Source organism: Neovison vison, chromosome X (genome assembly GCF_020171115.1).
Source record: "Neovison vison isolate M4711 chromosome X, ASM_NN_V1, whole genome shotgun sequence".
NCBI classification, from domain to species: Eukaryota; Metazoa; Chordata; class Mammalia; order Carnivora; family Mustelidae; genus Neogale; species Neogale vison.
The window spans coordinates 111,014,590-111,036,575 of NC_058105.1; positions in this window are offsets into that span (position 1 = coordinate 111,014,590).

Here is a 21,986-nt window from a genome sequence, read left to right on the forward strand (position 1 = left end):
GGCTAGAATCCTAGCTATGCTGCTTATTGGCCAAGAGGCCTCTGATAAGTTACTAACCTCTCATACCTCATCTACAAAATGGGAATAATTAGAGAATCTATGTTACAGAATTATTGGGAGGATTCAATGTAAACATAGACAGGGCCTGGCATAGAGTAAGCCTCTTTTTTTTTTAAGACTTTATTTATTTATTTGACAGACAGAGATCACAAGTGGGCAGAGAGGCAGGCAGAGAGAGAGGGGGAAGCAGGCTCCCCGCTGAGCAGAGAGCCCAACATGGGGCTCCATCCCAGGACCCTGCGATCATGACCTGAGCTGAAGGCAAAGGCTTTAACCACCCAAGTGCCCCTAGAGTAAGCTTCTTAACAGTTTTTACTATGATCATTTATGCCCCATTTTTAAATGTAATTAGACCAGGGAAACCAGGCAGTTTAGGAAAGTCTTTACCATGAAAGACAGAAACCAAGACAAAGAAACAAAAACAGGGGGAAAAGCCACTGGGAACAGAAAGCATGAAGGGAGAAAAAGAAAAATATCCCCCAAGTTATCAACAATGTCCTCAGAGAGAGAAGAGAAGATACTGTGACCCTGAACAAGAATGGAATGCTACTGAAGAACAATGAAGAATGAAATAATTCCCAATTAGAACTAAGAAAAAAAATACAAAAAAGAAACGAATGTGATCAGATAGAACCAGGCAGAGATGAAGCAAAATTTGAATATTGTGAGTGGAAGAGGGGGGAAAAAAGGGGTAATCAAGGAAAGCTCAATAAGGAATCCTACATAATAAAGATGTGCCAGCTGGTCCTGTCTATGGTCTTCCTCCACATCGGTGCTCAATAAACACTTCGCACATTAATAAATAAATCAATAAATGACTAGAGACTTTCAGGAGAAGCAACAAGCCACGTTCCACTGAGAAGTGCTATGCTGGCATAGTAAACCTTTTCTGGAAAGTGATTTGGCAGTACGTTTCAGGAATGCCCAAGAAAGTTAACTCAATAATTATATTTTCCGTAATTCATCCTTGGCAAATAATGTCAGACATGTGAGCAAATGTTTACATGCAAAGATCTTCAGTGCAGTGTCATTCCACAATCAGAAATTTAGGGAAAGCTAAATATTCAATAATAGGGATTTCAGGAAATAGATCTATATATATTACTGAAAATCATTAAAAGGTGATTTTTGTAAGCCATTTCAAGATAATATGGAAATGCTCCCAATGATGGATGAAAACATTAGGACACAGAAATGAGTAAACCATATCAAGTTTGAAAATGTCAACAACTTTGAAATCAACTTTGGTTTAGACCCAACCCTCTCCGTCCCAATCCAGACACCACACTGTTTTTTAGTCTGTCTCCCTCTCTTTGACTCCTCTAACCACACACGACCCCTGTGTCCCTTGTTCTTCTGGATTCCAATAGCAATCTGACTGCCCTTCTTATCCTGCTTAGCAAATATTAGTCTTCTTCTTTCTCCTGTTTTTAAGCTTCTGGAAAGCAAGAATTGCATCTTAAATTCATATCTTCATTAGTATCCATTAAAATGCCTTGCACACAGAACACACATCATTTATTTGTAAATTCAGTAGAAAACTATTCTATGCCTATTGCACACCTAGAACTACTAAGTAAAAGTTGAAAGACACAGATGTAGAGTCAAGAGATTTGGGTCTTGATATGTATGACTTGGGGCAAACTGATTATGCACATCAGGCCTCGGATTCCCCCAAAGGAAAACAAGAATGCCTTCAGTCAGAACGCATTGAGCTGCAGATTCATGTGCAAGGGATTTATGAAGCGCTCCCAAGAAAGGCGAGGGTGCAGAATGTCAGACAGAAAGCAGAAAAACCAAAAAGGGTGTGAACACGAAGAAGTCCCAGCCTAAATCTGCTCAGGGAGCTTGGGACCACACCTATAAAGCCCCAACACTGCCCTACTTGAGTCACAGGTGGACTTTCATATTCAACACCTGTCAGTCACTGGCCGAGATGTCTCAATGCAGGGACGGGACTATGATGGGGATGGTAACACTAAAGTCCCGGCACTTCCGGCTCTGGATCTGGGCAAAGTGGCTCCAGCAGTGCAAGTCCTGGCCGTTCTTCAGAAGGAAGTCACAGGTAAAGGCCTCTGGAAGCAAAAGAACACAGAAACCACAGGAGGCATGGCATTCTGCGTAGAGGTGCATGGTCACCACAGAGGGTTTTAGACTAGGTGACCGCCAAATATGTTTTCTGAATCCAACTTCAACAACAGTTTATTGTATTTAATATACAAGACATAATCCTTACATCTATTGGAGGAGATAAATAAACACATATCACTAGATGCTAGGTCAATGTACATTCAAAGATAAATGCCATTCAGAAAAAGGGAAAATGCAAAGTTCAACCTGAAAGATATTCTAAAGGAAGTTAAGTTGTGAGTTAGCCATAAAGGAAATGTGGCCTTGTAATGTGACCTCATCAACACAAATCACTGTTTCCCTAAAATCCTAAACAACAAAGTATTTCCGTTGAATCCAGCTTTCTCTCTCCTCACCTCCTTTCACACTGAACTTGCATTTCAACTCTTCATGACATCCAGGCTCTCAAATCTTCTGTCTTCCACTCCTGTCATTATTTCCTCACTTATGTCTCTTTTACAGTTTTTCCATCCTAGAATGTTCTTCTCCCTTTCCCAAGTTAGTATTTTTTTTTTTTTTTTTTTTTTAGAAAGCGGGGCGGGGGAGGGAGGGACAGGCAGAAGGAGAAGGAGAGAGAGAATCTTAAGCAGGCTCCACATCCGGAGCTGAGCCCAATGCAGGGCTCGATCTTGTGACCCTGAGATCATGACCTGAGCCAAAATCAAGAGTTGGACACTTAACTGACTGAGCCACCCAGGCACCCCTCCCAAGTTATTTAAAAAGCCCAGTTCCACAACAAAACTTCCACAAATACTTCAGTGATTCTCGAGCTCATAAACTGCCTCTAACACCCACAAAATGATTAGAAACGATATGACAGTGTATAATTAATGTCTAAACCCTACAGTACTAAATCTGGCTGCTACAAGCATCTCTTCTTTCTCTTCAACTAGGCTGTAATCCCCCAAGGACGATGTATTGTACCCCTTCACACCACCTGGCAGAGATCTAGAAAAACCACAAACATATGTGAGAGATGACATCGCTCCTTAATAAAAATAATGATTACCAAATACAGTCTTACAACATAAACTTCACTTTATAAAATAACATGAATATAATGCAGAATCAGCTTACAGATGACTTCTGACACATTACCTCAGGATGATAAAGCATAAAATGAAAAAAAAAGAAAGAAACTCTCAGAAACATTTTATAAAATACACATCTTTAAATGCATCTTTGGGTTGAATCATTTAGGTGTTTACATTTCTGAGGATTGTGGTTTATCACATTATTGTGATAAACAGCATTTTATGTACAGAGATTCAGCTCTTAAGAAAAATAGGAAATACGGCGGCCTATGGCAGTAAGCATGAGAGCAAAGCAGTGCCAAGCTTCTCTGAAATGGCAGATATCTGACTATAACACAACGACTCTGCTTTATCTGGATGTCAGTATACAATTTTTTTTGTATGTTCCCTACAGTCAGTCTTAGGATTTAAATTTCCATCCTAGAGAATACTGCCCAAAATGAGAAAATGCTTCCTAGGGTTATTGCATCAAATATTACTGATTCCATGAAAATATATTTTTGAACAAAAAGAGAACATTTGAGGAAGAAGACAAGAATGGGTCAGGCAGGGGATACAGACTAGATTATCTGGGGTTCACCTACGCACAGGCAGACACACCTACCTTCCTCAGTGCTTCCAATGTTGGCTTCAGAATATGCGCATTTCATTCTCTGCCCATGTCTTTGGTTCCTCCATCTTCCTATTCATTCACCTTCTTACCCGCTGGCCTTAGCACCCCAGAGCTTTTAAGTCTTCAGCATCTTCATCACTCCCCAGTGCGGGCACTACACAGGCACTGGAATGACTTAAAACTCACCTCCATCTCACTGATTCCAGCTCTGTGACTGCCTTCCTGAGCTTCAACCTGTTATATCCCTCTCAGCTCTACCTACCTTTCCTTTTCCTTAACTGCTTCCTAAGTCTCTAAAGGTTTGCTATCCTCCAGGAAAAGGAGGCTATGTTCCTTCTGGTGCCATGTGATGCCACTGAAATGTGTAATTGATACAGATAATAGAATCTAAATTTCCTCACTCTTTCATACACCTCTCATATCTACTTAAACATGACTAATTTTTAGAGAGCTTGGTTTACCACATTTATTCCTTTATGGTTCATATTTAAGAATTCTTGGCAAAAGAAGAAATAGAAATGGCAGATAAGCACATGAGAAGATGCTCAGCATTACTTGTCATCAGAGAAATGCAAACATACAATGGAATACTATGCAGCCATCAAAAAAAGAAATCTTGCCATTTGCAACGACGTGGATGGAACTAGAGGGTATTACGCTCAGCGAAATAAGTCAATTGGAGAAAGACAATTGTCATATGATCTCACTCATATGTGGAATTTAAGAAACAAAACAGAGGAACACAGGGGAAGGGAGGGGAAAATAAAACAAGACAAAATCAGAGAGGGAGACAAATCATAAGAGACTCTTAATCATAGGAAACAAACTGAGGATGAGGTAACTGGGTAATGGATATTAAGGAGGGCATGGGATATAATGATTGCTACGTGTTATATAAGACTGATGGATCACTGAACTCCATCTCTGAAACTAGCAATACATTATATGTTAATTAATTGAATTTAATTTTTTAAAAACCCACAGGGAGGTACCACCACACACCCATTAAACTGACTTTTTTTTTTCTATTTGATTTTTTTTCAGTGTTCCAGAATTCATTGTCTATGCACCACACCCAGTGCTCCATGCAATCCGTGTCCTCCATAATACCCACCACCTGGCTCACCCAACCCCCCACCCTTCTCCCCTCCAAAACCCTGTTTGTTTCTCAGAGTCCACAGTCTCTCATGGTTTGTCTCTCCTCCAATTTCCCCCAACTCACTTCTCTGCTCCATCGTCTGGGTAGCTCAGTCATTAAGTGTCTGCCTTCAGCTCAGGTCAGGATCCCAGGATCCTGGGTTCAAGCCCCATGTCTGGCTCCCTGCTCGGTAGGAACCCTGCTTCTCCCTCTCCCACTCCCCCTGCTTGTGTGCCTGCTCTATCTCTCTCTGTCAAACAAATAAGTAAAATCTTTTTAAAAATGACTTTAAAAAATGGAAACTCTAAGCATAGACAAGGATGTAGGGCAACTGGCTCTCTTGTTAATGTACGCATAGCGCACATCTACTCTGCAAAACAGGTCAAGAGTTTCTTGTAAGGTTAAACATAGTTAACCTACGACGCAGCAATCCTACTTGTAGGTATTTACCCGAGAAGTGGAATTGTCTTAGCACAAAATTCTGTACACAGCTGTCAACAGCAGCTTTACCCATAATCACCAAAACCAGAAACAACCCAAATGACCGTCAACTGGGGAATGGGCACACCAGCCATAGTACAGCGATCCAATGGAACGTTACTCAGCAAAGAAAAACAAAATGAAGCTCTGACAGCTGCAGTGACGTGAGCAAAAGAAACCAGAAACATGACACTTCATATTGTATTATTCCATTTATATGACATTTCTGGAAAAGGCAAAATGACAGGGATGGAGAACAGAACAATGACTTCCAGAGCCTGGAGATGGAGGGAGAACTGACTACAAAGGGGCAGCTGAAGGAGTACATATTGGGGTGACAGACCTGTTGCGCATCCTGACTGCAGTGCTGGACACACGGCTGGACACAGCTGTCCAAAGCCACGGCACTGCAGTAATTTACAAGAGGGAGCACTATGATGTGCAAGTGTCAGAACAGAAATTTTAAAAACATGAAGTGTAGGTGAGGATATAGAGTAAATGAACATTTATACAATTTTTTGGGGGTGTCAACTGGTATAATCACTCTGGAAAACCGTGGGGTACTGCTACAGAGAATTGAGTGTGGACACGTCAGATGGTGTGGCAATTTCAGCCCATGGAGAAGCTTGTGAATCTGTACCAGAAAATAAATTTTTAAAATATATATATACATATATACATACATATACATATGGTTTTTATTACAAAATGCTGTTATGGGGCATACACACACACACACACACACACACACATAAATGTACACATACAGCACTTTGCAATAAAAAATAATTCTGGGGGCACCTGGCTGGCTCAGTGGGTTAAAGCCTCTGCCTTGGGCTCAGGTCATGATCCCAGGGTGCTGGGATCAAGCCCCACATCAGGCTCTCTGCTCAGCAGGGAGTCTGCTCCCCGCCCCCCACCTTCTGGAAACAACCTGAATTTCCATTAGCAGGTGGAAGGATGACTGTATTAGGAAATGCTGAGGGGCCCTACTCAGTTCAGTGGGTGTTGTAGCAGGCCGCTCCTGCTGAAAGACCTTTCCAGCAGTTCCTGCTGGCCAGCTCTTGATTCTGCAAACCCTCTGTTATGGTTTGAATGTTTGTAGCCTCTCGAAATTCAGGTGCTGAAATCCTAACCCCTACGGTGATGGTATGAGGAGGTGGGGCCTCAGGAGGTGATTAGACTGGGATTAGCTCCCTGGTTAAAGAGATGCCAGACAGCCAGCTTGCCCCTTCTGCTATGTGAAGTTCAGGAAGAAGATGGTCATCAGTGAGGAGGGAGGCTCTCAGCAGACACAAATCCACCAGTGCCATGATTTTGGACTTCCCAGCCTCCAGAAGCGTAAGAAATAAATGCTGTTTATAAGCCACCAGCTTGAGGTATTTTTGATAAAGCACTGAGACACTTCCTCTCAACATTGGAAGCCCCAATTTTTCGAGCAAATTTCTTTTTTTCTTATGAGGGCCTGACCTGGTTTATGTTTCTTGCAATCAAGAGCCCTGAAAGGTTCAAAGCCCAGTCTAAACTTAACATCTGCCTTCAACACATGTAGAGCCATCACCTTCCAAATCATTCGCACTCAAACCTGGCAGCTCTTTAACAACTTCATCTGCCTTACCACCCTGTCATTTCTACCTCTTTAACATGTCACACATCTGTCTAAAATAAATACAGACCTGTGAAATCACAGCAGCAAACCTGCTTAAATCTTACTCATACCTTGAGAACTAGTTCAAAGTCAGCCCTTGCCTTACCCCTGCCTCCTATGCCTAGCCTGATAGAACCACTCTTCAACCTGAACTTTTCTAGCACAATGTACCTGTCTTCCTGTCCTTGTTACTGTGCTCAGCTGATCTTTAATGTGAGGTGACTCTCAATCAGGTATTATTCCAAGGGCTGGAAACACAGCAATAAACCAAAGAGACAGTGATCCTTGTCTAGTGGGGAGACCACAAATAAAGAAAATCCTAAAATATACAGCAGATTAGTTGAGTGTTCAGAGAAAAAGTAAGCAGAGAAGGGCTTAGCAGATGTCTTGGAGTATACCATTTTCGATAAGATGGGCACCGAAGGGCTCAGAAAAGGTGACATTTGAGAAAAGATCAGAAATGAGTGAGCAAGTGGCCCAAGTGTGTATCTTAGATCATTGGAGACAGCGCACAACAAATGCAAAGGCCCCAAGTCTGAAGCCAGTCAGAGTTTTGGTGGAAGAATGAGGGGCAGAGAGAACAAGAGGGAGAGAAGATGAGTGAAGAAATGATGCACCAGATCACAGAAGGCCTCCGTGATCCTGGTAAGGAACTTGGCTTTTTCTGAGTGAGATGGGGAGCCGTCTCATTCAAAACATGGTCTAACTTACAGGCTCATTCCAGGTTGAGAACAGACTTAGGGGAGGAGGCTGAAGAGAAGCAGGGAGAAAAGCTAAGAGGTTGCTGTCCTTTGGCGAGACAGTGGTGGAGACAGCCTAGACTTACAATCTCCCTAAGCTCCTCTGGAAAACAGAAAAATCAAGTAGGGTCGCATAAGAAAAAAAAATGAATTCAAATGAATCTTCACGAACCCAGAATAGAAAGTGGATACAAGAGGAATGCAGAAATAGCAGGTCTGCACAAAGGAAGGAAAGACAGAGGGATTTGTGGTGGTCTCCGAGCCAGGGAACCTAGAAATTGCCAGCAAATCATCACCATGAAGAGGAGTCCCTCCTGGAAACGGAGGGCTGAGTGGGATAATCTGAGAAAAACAATGGGAACAGGAAGGGGCTTCTCAGACACACTTGCACACGTGAGGCGAGGGCAGGAATACCGCAGGCAGGGCTCGGTGGCTGGGCAGCCTGATCCCACAGGCTTCTGAGAAAATGAAGAGCTCCACACTGAGGCTACCCCCCGGCGCAAGAACTCTGGGATGGGGGAATAAAAGAGAGAGTCCAAATCTAGTGGGAGGGTGGGATGGGAAGCCAATAGAGGCAATTTTCACAAACAACTGGACAGACGGCTACCCTGAGAAACCATGGTTTTTTAGAATATTGAAGAAACACGAGAACAGGGAGCCCAAGAGCTTTGCAGCTCAGGAAGCTATCCTGGCCCAATGCTCACCAACTCCCCTGTAGAAGCACAAACTTAGCTTCCTTAAACAGGAGTAGCAGAAAAGGAGAGCATGCGATCTGATATGCAAAAATATCAGGTTCTTTGACATTTTTCTTCTTTTCTTAGGGATGAGGGTAGCATGAAATCGCTGTGTGCTCTAATGATGCAGCTATAACCCAACCGTCAAAGTTGGGAGGCAGAAGGGGACGGCAAAGAAAGAACAAACTTGCTGGTGACCTGCTAGGAATAAGAGGAAAGGACTCCAGAACAGATGTTCTGGGAAAGTGTGAGAAAGCAAGAAGTTACTAACTGACTTAATATCACTCCTGGTAGAGAAAGAGCAGGCAGCAGGCAAGAACCTCTGAGCCTGTGGGATATGGAGGTAGGGAATGTCTTTGTATTAGGACCCTAGAGCCTCTTCAAGAATGACAACAACGACTTTGGAACTGGAAGCCACGCTCCCAGACATCGAGGCACATTCCCAAACATTCAAACAACTTAGGAGACGTGCCCTTGGAAAGTCAAGGAACTTAACCCCACAGCGAGGAGCAGCCAGAAATCATATGTGCACTATTTGGAGGACACAAGCCAGCATTGCCTAAGGAAGCATATGGAGGTGTCAGGAGACCAGCTCCTCCATATGCTTCTAGAACATTTAATCTCAATTTCTGAGGAGGGAGACAAAAGATCTGTTACACAGAAGACAGAGTGTCTATGCCTGAGCATAACAGCTGCAGTGAGAAGTAGTCTAGCAAGTCGGAAAAAAATATGAGCTCGAAATCAAACGAATCTAATTTCAATTCTAGCTTCTCTAAGGTTATCTTGGGTAAATTCCTCACTTTTTCTGAGCTTCCGTTTTCTCATCTCTATGGTGCCACTAATAATCTCTCCAGCAATACCATGATGAAGACTAGCATGTGGAGGTATAGAATGTCTTAGTCCTTCCTTCTCTTGTTCTCCTTCCCCTCCCCCACTCGAACCCCCCTTGTACATCAAGTACAACAATATCTTACACATTGAGAGACTACTTCTTGTTCTGGCTTCAGGACTTAAAACAGTAGCTCTCCCTCTCCAAAAACTTAACTTTTCTCAAAATTTAACTTCATGTATAAAATAATACATTCTATTTGGCATACATATTAATGATGTTTTAAATAGCTTTTTATAGTTCCTGCCCTACTGTTTTGTTATAGACCATTAGGCAGTTGCTACATTCCATTTGTGGTTGAAGTTCTCTCTGCTTTGCTTTTACTGTGCCATATTGGTTAATAAACCATGTGGGAAAACTGCCAGATGAAAGGCTCTTCATCAATGCAAGACATTAGTATTCTATCTTTTCAGAAGAAGAGTTTACTCTCTAGGCATATGGAATTGAATCTAATTAAGGGCATTTGCATCATTTAGTTCTAGCAAAAGCAACACTGTCATTCTGTCATATTAATTTTATTTCTGTCACCTTAATGTTTAATGGCTGGGTCTAAAAAGCAGGGATGCTTGGCCAAGCAGGAGAACAGGGAGGAAGGCATTGCGAACAATATCGTCATTCGCTTCGTACTCGCTGGCAATCCGAGGGGCTTCCTGAACTAAGCTCTGGTGCTTACACAGCCATAGGGATCCAACATCCCAGTTTCCTACAATGTAGCACTGCCCCAGGAGACAGGAAGATCACACTCGGTAGACAAATACACAAAACAAACTGGGTAGAGCCATTACGCCGTGTGACTCCTTTCTGGGAAAAAAGGGAAGGGGGAGAATCACTAACCTACCAGGTAGCAAACAACCATTACATCTTGCTTGAAAGAAGCAACCATGTGCGAACAAATACTTTTCCTCACAGGAACTGAATAACCTCCCCCAAATAAGCCAGTCAAATTCCCATGAACCCCACACCAGGTCACTCCCCTACTCAAAACCCTCCCCACTGACCATAAGGGCAAAAGAAAAATCCCTAGTAGAACTTACTCAAGGATTTCAAACTCAGGTCCTGTATTAGAAGATAATGACAGAACACTCATGAAAGAAATTGAAGAAGACACAAATAGATGGAAGACCATTCCATGCTCTTGGATCGGAAGAATAAACATTGTTAAAATGTCTATACTGCCTAGAGCAATCTATACTTTTAATGCCATTCCGATCAAAATTCCACCGGCATTCTTCAAAGAGCTGGAGCAAATAATCCTAAAATTTGTATGGAATCAGAAGAGACCCCGAATCGCTAAGGAAATGTTGAAAAACAAAAATAAAGCTGGCGGCATCACGTTACCTGATTTCAAGCTTTATTACAAAGCTGTGATCACCAAGACAGCATGGTACTGGCATAAAAACAGACACATAGACCAGTGGAACAGAGTAGAGAGCCCAGATATGGACCCTCTACTCTATGGTCAATTAATCTTCGACAAAACAGGAAAAAATATACAGTGGAAAAAAGACAGTCTCTTCAATAAATGGTGCTGGGAAAACTGGACAGCTATATGTAGAAGAATGAAACTCGACCATTCTCTTACACCGTACACAAAGATCAACTCAAAATGGATAAAAGACCTCAACGTGAGACAGGAATCCATCAGAATCCTAGAGGAGAACATAGGCAGTAATCTCTTTGATATCAGCCACAGCAACTTCTTTCAAGATACGTCTCCAAAGGCAAAGGAAACAAAAGCGAAAATAAACTTTTGGGACTTCATCAAAATCAAAAGCTTCTGCACAGCAAAGGAAACAGTCAACAAAACAAAGGGGCAACCCACGGAATGGGAGAAGATATTTGCAAATGACAGTACAGACAAAAGCTTGATATCCAGGATCTATAATGAACTCCTCAAACTCAACACACACGAAACAGGCAAACACGTCAAAAAATGGGCAGAAGATATGAACAGACACTTCTCCAATCAAGACATACAAATGGCTATCAGACACATGAAAAAATGTTCATCATCATTAGCCCTCAGGGAGATTCAAATTAAAACCACATTGAGATATCACCTTACACCAGTTAGAATGGCCAAAATTAACAAAACAGGAAACAACATGTGTTGGAGAGGATGTGGAGAAAGGGGAACCCTCTTACACTGTTGGTGGGAATGCAGGTTGGTGCAGCCTCTTTGGAGAACAGTGTGGAGATTCCTCAAGAAATTAAAAATAGAGCTTCCCTAAGACCCTGCAATTGCACTCCTGGGTATTTACCCCAAAGACACAGATGTCGTGAAAAGAAGGGCCATCTGTACCCCAATGTTTATAGCAGCAATGGCCACGGTCGCCAAACTATGGAAAGAACCAAGATGCCCTTCAACGGACGAATGGATAAGGAAGATGTGGTCCATATACACTATGGATTATTATGCCTCCATCAGAAAGGATGAATACCCAACTTTTGTAGCAACATGGACGGGACTGGAAGAGATTATACTGAGTGAAATAAGTCAAGCAGAGAGAGTCAATTATCATATGGTTTCACTTATTTGTGGAGCATAACAAATAGCATGGAGGACAAGGGGCGTTAGAGAGGAGAAGGGAATTTGGGTAAATTGGAAGGGGAGGTGAACCATGAGAGACTATGGACTCTGAAAAACAATCTGAGGGGTTTGAAGTGGCGGGGGGGTGGGAGGTTGGGGTACCAGGTGGTGGGTATTATAGAGGGCACGGCTTGCATGGAGCACTGGGTGTGGTGAAAAAATAATGAATAATGTTTTTCTGAAAATAAATAAATTGGAAAAAAAAGGAAAAAAGAGAATTTCATATAAATGGAAGAAAAAAAAAAGAAGATAATGACAAGTGACCCTAGGCCTGTGTGCCAGGAAGGTATAGGAAGTGATGCGGACTGTGCTGAAGGGTGGTGCACATGGACCAAACCACCTGACTGGCTGTTGTCAGGTGGAGTAATCCAGAGCTTCTGACTGGATTCAGAGTCCAGAGTGCTAACCATTACACCATGGAACCCCGCCCTCAGAGCTTCTGACTGATTAAGAGAAGCCAGAAAGCTAGATTTTCCTTTTTCTTCAGAAAGCTAAATTTTAAAATTGGATTTTTACTTTATTTTTACTTTGTATTATGTTATTTAGTCACCATACAGTACATCATTAGTTTTTGATGTAGTGTTCCATGATTCGTTGTTTACATATAACACCCAGTGCTCCATGCAATCCGTGCCCTCCTTAATACCCACCACCAGGCTCACCCATCCCCTGACCCATCTCCCCTCTGAAATCCTCAGTTTGTTCCCTAGAGTCTATAGTCTTTCATGGTTCGTCTCCCCCTCTGATTTCTCCTGTCTCATTTTTTCCTTCTTTCTCCTAATGTCTTTCACACTATTCCTTACGTTCCACAAATAAGTGAAACCTACAATAATTGACTTTCCCTTGACTTATTTCACTCAACGTAATCTCTTCCAGTCCCATCCATGTTGATGTGAAAGTTGGGTATTTATCCTTTCTGATGGTTTAGTAATATTCTACTGTGTATATGTTCATAGCAGCAATGTCCACAATAGCCAAACTGTGAAAAGAACCAAGGTGCTTTTCAAAAGATGAATGGATAAAGAAGATGTGGTCCATATTTACAATGGAATATTTTATTTTTTTAAGTTTTTATTTTAATTCCAGTTAGTCAACATAAAATGTTATATTAGTTTCAGGCATATAGTAAAGTAATTCAACACTTCCAAACCTCTCCCTATGCCAATCATGACAGGTGCCCTCCTTAATCCCCATCCCCTGTTTCACCCACCCACCCCCACTTCTCCTCTGGTAACCAACAGTTTGTTCTCTATAATAAAGAGTCTATTTCTTGATCTCTCTCTCTTTTCCCTTTGCTTGTTTGTTTTGTGTCTCAAATTCTACATATGAGTGAAATCATATGGTTTATGTCTTTCTCTAACTGACTTTTTTCACTTAGCATTACACTCTAGCAAAGTTGTCATTGCAGACGGCAAGATTTCAGTCTTGTTTATGGCTGAATAATATTCCATTACATCTTCTTTATCCATTCATCTATCAATGGACGTTTGGGGTGCTTTCATATCTTGGTTATTGAAAATATTGCTGCTATAAACATAGGAATGCATATAACTCTTTGAATTAGTGCTCTTGTATTCTTTGGGTAAATACCCAGTAGTGCAATTGCTGGATCCTATTTTTAACTTTTTGAGAAACCTTCATACTGTTTTCTACAGTGGCTGTACCAGTTTGCATTCTGACCAACAGTGCACGACATTTTTAATAATTCAAACTTAAAATACCAGGTAAGCCAACATTTTGCAGAACAAACAAAAGCAAATCTGGACTAAAGACCAAGACCACCATTTTGTAGCTTTGGCACATGCCAAGAACTATATATATATACACACATACAACACATACATATCTCTGTACATATTATAACTATATATATATGATATGGTTGTATAGTTCTATATAGTTCTGTATACACACAAACACATACACACACATACATAACATACACATGGAATGGTTCCAGATATATAACTTACCTATAATTTAAGTCATTTAATACTGTAACATAGTAGGAAATAAATACATGGGAGAATATTCAAACTAAGACAAGAATTTATCACTAGGATAATTTATGTCATGTAGCCTGCATTCCATATTTTTAATCATTTGGGCAGGAGCTAAGCTGAAGTATCACTTGGTACTGATTATAAAAAGATAGCCTTACAAAGCAAATTTATGGCATCAATTTAAGTGAATTCTTAACTTCTTAAAATTAATTAATCCCAGAAACCTCTGAGTATTCCCTAACACAGAAGGCAATTATATCCTAGTCAAGACAAAAACTGATTCTTCATTAAACTAAGACATATATTAGATTGCTGTTTCTGCCCTATGTCCAGAATACACCAATATTCTAAACTGTCATTTTCAATGGGAACAATTCAAATATTTCACTGTTTTACAAGGACTTCTCCAGAAACCAGTTCAAAACAGACTTTTAACCTAATATGATTTTATCACTTTCAACTTACACTTATTATGGTTAAAATACAAGATTGTTTCCAGCGACTTCGTTTTTGCTTCTAAAGATTAGAAAACTATACTTGAGTTTGAGAAGGGATATCAGTATATTCTTTTGCTGGTTTCTTGCATGACACATAAACTAGCTTCAAGGAAGTCCCAGGAACGATTTTCAAAAATGTTTGAGCAACAGTAACATCCATGTAATAAGTACCTTCTCCCAGGGTGATATTTTTGAACAATGAATTTATTTGAATATCTAAGATATAGAATAATTTTAAATATATTATTTCTTTATACATACATGCTATGCAGTAAAATCTAATATAAATATGAAATGAAATAGTTACTTCTTATTCCCTCCAGTATGTGAGTATACAAATCTATGTAAAGGTGAAAAACAAACCAACCCTCATAACGGTAAGGATTCTTACTATTTCCTCATGAATGGATTTTTCACAACTGGGTCACTGGATAATTAACTATTGGCCTGAAAAAGCCACTTAACATATTGTGCATTGACATGTACTAAAGCTGAAATAATACATTCCCAAGTTTAAAAACACTTCCTTCTTATGCTTGTCTCACAACTGCAGAACACTGGAGGGTCTTGTGATTCTTGAATTTTAATCTTTGTACCACAGCTTTATAAATAATCTGAAGCTTAGAAATACAGCAGGAGAAGGAATCGCCTAAACAGAATCACTTGGCTGGCCAGTAGAAGTCTCCAGGATGATCCAAGTATTTATATGCAGCTATCATCTTGAAAAATGTCAGAGCTCCTTTGGTTCACCCACTGTCTGGAATGATGAGTGCTAGTGCCTTCCAATTCAGACACAGCTATAAGGACACCAACAGGTGTCCTTTCATTTTGTATCTATTGTTGCCTAATGGGGACAAAAATGATTACTGAGCACCTGCCAATTTGATAAAGTGCTACAATTATCCTAACTGTGTAATACCTATCAGCTTTTTAACAGGGCTGTAAGTGGAATACACCCAGGGAAAAGTAGCTTAAGTCTCTGAGTAGTTTTAGGATGTATTTCATTATTTGGGATTTCTCCTTATAAATCATGGAAAAGGAAAACTATATTTTTCCACTTTCAGCCAAACTTGGACATACTAAAATACGTAGTTGTTTGATTGGAAGAAATCATTTTTTTGAAAATAAATTAATGTAATTCATCATATCAGCATACTATAAAAGAAAAACCATATGATCATATCAACAGATACATAAAAAACATTTGATAAAATCTGATACCAATTTTAAAAAAACAACAACAAAATTCTCAGTAAACTAAGAATAGAAAGGAACTTTCTCAAGTTGATAACAATATCTACAAAAAACCTACACCTGACATCATACTTAATGGTGAGAAACACAAAGCTTTTCTAAGATCAGGTACAAGGCAAGGATGTCCCCTCTCACCACTCCTTTCCAACGCTGTACTGGAAGTTCTTGCTAATAAAGTAAGGCAAGAAAAAGTACACAGATTGGAAAGAGTACATAAAACTATCATTGTTCCAAGATGACATGATTGTCTATATAGCAAATTGGAAAGAATAAACATAAAACTTTCTGGAACTAATAAGCTATTATAGCAAACTTGTAGGATACAAAGTTAATATACAAATTGTATACAAAATAAACAATTGCTTTCCTATATACCAACAATGAACAAGTGGAATTTGACATTAAAAACACAACACTACTTATATTTGAACCCAAACAAAGAAACACTTAGGTATGATCTAACAAAATATATATAAGCTCCACCTGAGGAAAAGTATAAAATTCAGATGAACAAAATCAAAGAAGAAATAAATAAATGGAGAGATATTCTATGTTCCATGAAGAGAAAGAATCAATGCTCTCAAGATGTCAGTTCTTCCCAATTTGATTAGTAGACTCAATGCAATGCTAATCAAAATCCAAGCAAGTTATTTTATGAATATTAACAAACTGATTCTTAAGTTTGCATGGAAGGCCACCTAGGTGACTCAGTTGGCTAAGTGTCTGCCTTCGGCTCAGGTCATGATCCCAGGGTGGGTTCTCTGCTTGGGTGGGGAGCCTGTTTCTCCCTCTCCCACTCACCTTGCTTGTGCATTCATGCACGCTCTCTCTCTCTCTCTCTGTCAAATAAATAAATAAAATCTTTAAAATAAAATGAAACTCTCCCAAGTTTGCATGGAGAGGCAAAAGACTCAGAATAACCAACCCAAAATTGAAAAAGAACAAATTTGGAGGACAAATACTTTCCATCTTCAAGACTCATGATAAAGCTGCAGTAATCAAAACATTATAGTACTGGCCAAGGAATAAACAAATAGGTGACACAGAATAGAGAGCACTAAAGTAGATCACCATCAACATACATAACTGATCTTTGACAAAAGAACCAAAGCAATACAATAGAATTCAGTAAATGTTACCACAACAACTGCAAACACATGTAAAAAAAAATCTAGACATGGTCCTTTCAGCCTCCACAAAAAATTAACTCAAAATGGGTCACAGACCTAAATGTAAAATGCAAACCTACAAAATTCCTAGAAAATAATGTAGGGCAAAACCTAGATGGCCTTGCATTTGCTGATGCCTTTTAAATACAACACCAAAGACACAATCCATGAGAAATCACGGATAAGCAAGACTTCATGAAAATTTTTAGAGAGGAGAAGAGAGTTGGGGTAAATTGGATGGGGAGGTGAACCACGAGAGACTATGGACTCTGAAAAACAATCTGAGGGTTTGAAGTGGCAGGGGGGTGGGAGGTTGGGGTACCAGGTGGTGGGTATTATAGAGGGCACGGATTGCATGGAGCACTGGGTGTGGTGGAAAAATAATGAATACTGTTTTTCTAAAAATAAATAAATTGAAAAAATAAAAATAAATAAATAAATAAAAATTCAAACTTTTGCTTGCTAAAAGACAGTGTCAAAAGACTGAGAAGACAAGCCACAGACCAGGGAAAAAATATTTGTAAAAGACATGTCTGATAAAATACTGTTATAAAAATGTACAAAGAACTCTTAGGACTCAACAATATGAAAATAAACCCATTAAAATATCAGTCTAAGATCTTAGGAGACTCCTCACCAGAGAAGCTATACAGATAGCAAATAAGCATATGAAAAGATGCTCCACATCACATGTTGTCAGGGAAATTCAAATTAAAACAATGAGATGTCATCACACACCAGTTAGAATGGCCAAAATTCAGAATACTGACAATACCAAATACTGAGGATGTGGAGCAAAAGGAACTCTCATCAGCTACTGGTGGGAATGCGAAACAGTACAGCCACTTTTGAAGACAGTTAAGCAGTTTCTTCAAGAAACTACATATATTCTCACCATACAATCCAGCAATTACATTCCTTGGTATTTACCTAAAGGAAAGAAAAACTAAGGCAAACACAGAAACCTGTACACAGATATTTATAGCAGCTTTATTCATTATTGCCAAAATTTGGAAGCAACCAAAATGTAGGCAAAAGAATAGGTAAACTGTGGTACATAGAAAGAACAGAATATTATTCCGTGCTAAAAAGAAGTGAGCTAGGAGCCATGAAAAAACACAAAAGAAACTAAAGGCATATTATTAAGTGAAAGAAACCAATCTGAAAGGCTACATATTGTATGATATGAACTACATGATATTCTGGAAAAGGGGAAACTATGGAGACAATAAAAAGATCAGTGGTTTTCAGGGATTAGGGGTAGAAGGATGAACAGACAGAGCACAAAGGATTTTGGGGTCATGAAAATACCATAATGATAGATACATGTCATTATATATTTTTCCAAACCCACGGGATGTACAGCAACAAAAGTAAACAATAATGTCAACTACAGACTTTGGATGATTAGGACGTGTCAATGCAGGCTCTTCCCTTGTAACAAGTGCATCATTCTGATGGAGGATGGTGATAACAGGGGAGGTTCTACATGTGTGGGAACAGGGCATATAGGGAAATCTATTTACCCTCCTCTCAATTTTGCAGTGAACCTAAAACTGCTCTAAAAACATAGTCTTTTCTTATGATTTTATTTATTTATTTGAGAAAGAAAGCACATGAGCGGGGGGACGAGTAGAGGGAGAGGGAGAAGCCGACTTCCTGCTGAGCAGGGACCCCGATGTGGGACTCAATCCCAGGACCCCCGGATCATGACCTGAGCCAAAGGTAGATGCTTAACCAACTGAGCCACCTAGGCACCCTAAAAACATAACCTTAATAAAAAATTAAAACATATTCTCCTATCATCATTGGGGATTTATCTAGTTCTCCTTGTTATCCTGTCAATTTTGGCTTTATGTATTTTGAACATACATTATTAGGTGAACAGAGATTTGGGTTTTTAAAAATCTTCCTCAATAATTGGACTTTTATCATTATACAATATCCTTCTACATTGCCTAGTAACACTTTCGCCCCCCTTAGACTCTACTTCCTCTGGTATTATTACAGTTATAATAGCTTTTGTGTGTGCATGTGCAAAAAGGGGCATAAGTATTTTCATGGTGTATTTTTTTCATCTTTTAACATTCAACCTTTTTATATCTTTATATTTTAGGTGTATCTCCTATAAGCATTGGAGAGCCGAGTTCTGTTCTTTTTTCTAGTCTGAGAATGTTTTACTTTAACTGGAGAGTATAGCCCTTTACATTTAAAGCAGTTGTTGATATATTTGGGTGTAAATATAACATTACAATATTTGATTTGTATTTGTCCCACTATGTCCGAATTCCATTTTTTTTCTTTTTTCTTGCTTTTGTTTGAATAGAATGAGATTTATTTTCTATTACTTTATTCCTCTGTTAGTTTGGTAGTTAGTTACTCATTCTTTTACATTTCTTTAGTAGATAGCCTATACATTATAACATGTTTCCTTAACTTGCTAAATTTAATACAAATTTATGTATTTGCCACTCCTCAGACAATAAGAAAACCATGGAATATTTTACTGTTTATTCTACCACCAACTTAAGCTCTATTGTACATTTTAACACCATATATGTTTTAAGCTCATAATACATTATTATGGCTTTATACATCTAATATTCATTTAGCTTTTCCATTGCTCTTAATTTCTTACTGCATTTTCAACCTTCCTTCTGGGGTTATTTTGCATCCACTCAAAGAAGACCATTTAAAATTTCCTTCTGTGTGGGTCTGCTGGTGTCATATTCTCTTTGTATTTGTTTTTCTGCACACATTCTTATTTTATCAACATTTTTGGAGGACATTTTCACTTAATAGAGGATCCTGGATTTGCAGTTAATTTCTTTCCGTACTTTAGAGATATCATTCCATTATCATCTGGCTTACTTGTTTTGTTTGACAAATTAGTTGTCAATATTATTATTGCTGTTTTTGAAAATCACTTATCTCTTTTCTTTGCATGTTTTCGACATTTCCTCACTGGTTTTGGTCTTTGCAAAGTCTGCTATGATGCCCCTTGGGGTGGTTTTCTTTATTCCTTATTGGGTTTCTTGAGTACATGGATAAATGTCTTTCATCGTTTTTTTATAATTCTCAGCCAATATCTCTTCAAATGCTATTTCTGCATCATTATGTATCTTCTCTCCTTCTGGGACTTCCAATTATGTGTATGTAAGAAATTTTTATTGAATCTTTGTCTCTTATGCTCTTTTATGCATTTTCTATTCCTTAGTCTCTTCATATTTCAGTTTGGATATTTTCTTCTGTCCTATGTCCCAGGTTACTAATTTTTTATTTAACCGTATCTGACCTGCTAGAAAACTCATCCACTGAATTATCAATCACTGTAGTTTTCATTTATAATATTTCCATTCAGTTCTTTCTAGAGATTCTAATTTGTTCCTGAGATTATCACTCTTGTCTTTTATTTCTTTAAAGACATTTTAAAGTGGCTCCCATTTATTTCTCTTTAATATTATTCCCACATATAGTTTCATCTTAAATTTTTCAAATTATCAATTCTTAAGTACAACTGAATGCATGATGAATATTCATAAAATTGGTTACTTAAAACCATTCATTGGAAATATATAACTACATTTAAATAATAGTAGTGACTAATAATTACATAGGAAAAGAGAAAACTTTTGTCCAATCATCCTACTCTGTACATACGTGAAACCATTGGGAGTTTTTACTTAGCATACAAGTGACTGATATTCCTAAATTTCTGAAAAAAAAATACCTTTTTTATATAAGAAATCACATATTTCCCTTTCTAACTGGCCAAGAGAAAACAACAGTTCTCCAATTTGTTATTCTCCTTCTTCCCCACACTTTTTATTTAATTTTTTTATTTTCTTTTTTAGAGAGTGGGGAGGGACAGAGGGAGAAGGAGAAAGAGAATCTTAAACAGGCTCCACGCCCAGTGCAGAGCCCCACAAGGGGCTTGATCTCACAACCTTGAGATCATGACCTGAGCCAAAATCAAGAGTTGGACGCTTAGCCTTAAAAGACTGAGCTACCCAGGTACCCCCACATATTTCTTTTTAAATGTAAAAGGAAAGAGGAGCTTTTGAAAAGAAAGATACTAAGCAGGTATTTTTAAAAGATCTCAGGTGCTGGGGCACCTGGGTGGCTCAGTCATTTAAGTAACCAACTCTTAGTTTCTTTTTTTTTTTTTTTTTTTCCCAATTTATTTATTTTCAGAAAAACAGTATTCATTATTTTTTCACCACACCCAGTGCTCCATGCAAGCTGTGCCCTCTATAATACCCACCACCTGGTACCCCAACCTCCCACCCACCCGCCACTTCAAACCCCTCAGATTGTTTTTCAGAGTCCATAGTCTCTCATGGTTCATCTCCTTAGTTTCAACTCAGGTCATGATCTCAAGGTCGTGAGATCGAGCCCCACATCTGGCTTCATGCTCAGCATGTACTCTTCTTGAGATTCTCTCCCTCTCCCCCTCTCTGCTCCTTCCCCCAATCTCTCTCTCTCAAATAAATAAATAAATAAAATATTTAAGAACTTAAATTTAAAAAAACTCAGGTGTTGAATCTCCTCATGGCAAGGTTTGTGAAACCACAAAATCCATTTGTCTTAGATATATATTATATTTCCCATTTCCATTTCTCCAAGTTATGTAACTATTTCAAAGTTTAAGTCTGGCTTCCATTATAAGAATACCTATTATATGTAAATCACTCAATACCAAAGTTACATTACCATTCCTTAAACACATTTAGAAAGGGAATTAATAAATTCAAAATAATCCCATAGGGTTTTATAGAAGGAACTTTGTTATAATCTAAGTGGGTCCAAAAAAATCTATGACTAACATATAAATAAAAAATCAGAAAAACTTGGGTCAAGCATATCTGCAAAATGTCAGAAGTCCCAGAAACAAATAATCTCTCATCCTATAGTTATATATATATATATAGCACATAAATACATACATATTATTTTAAAGTATTTTGATTTAAAAATGATTCCTTTCATAAGACTCCATTACTCCTC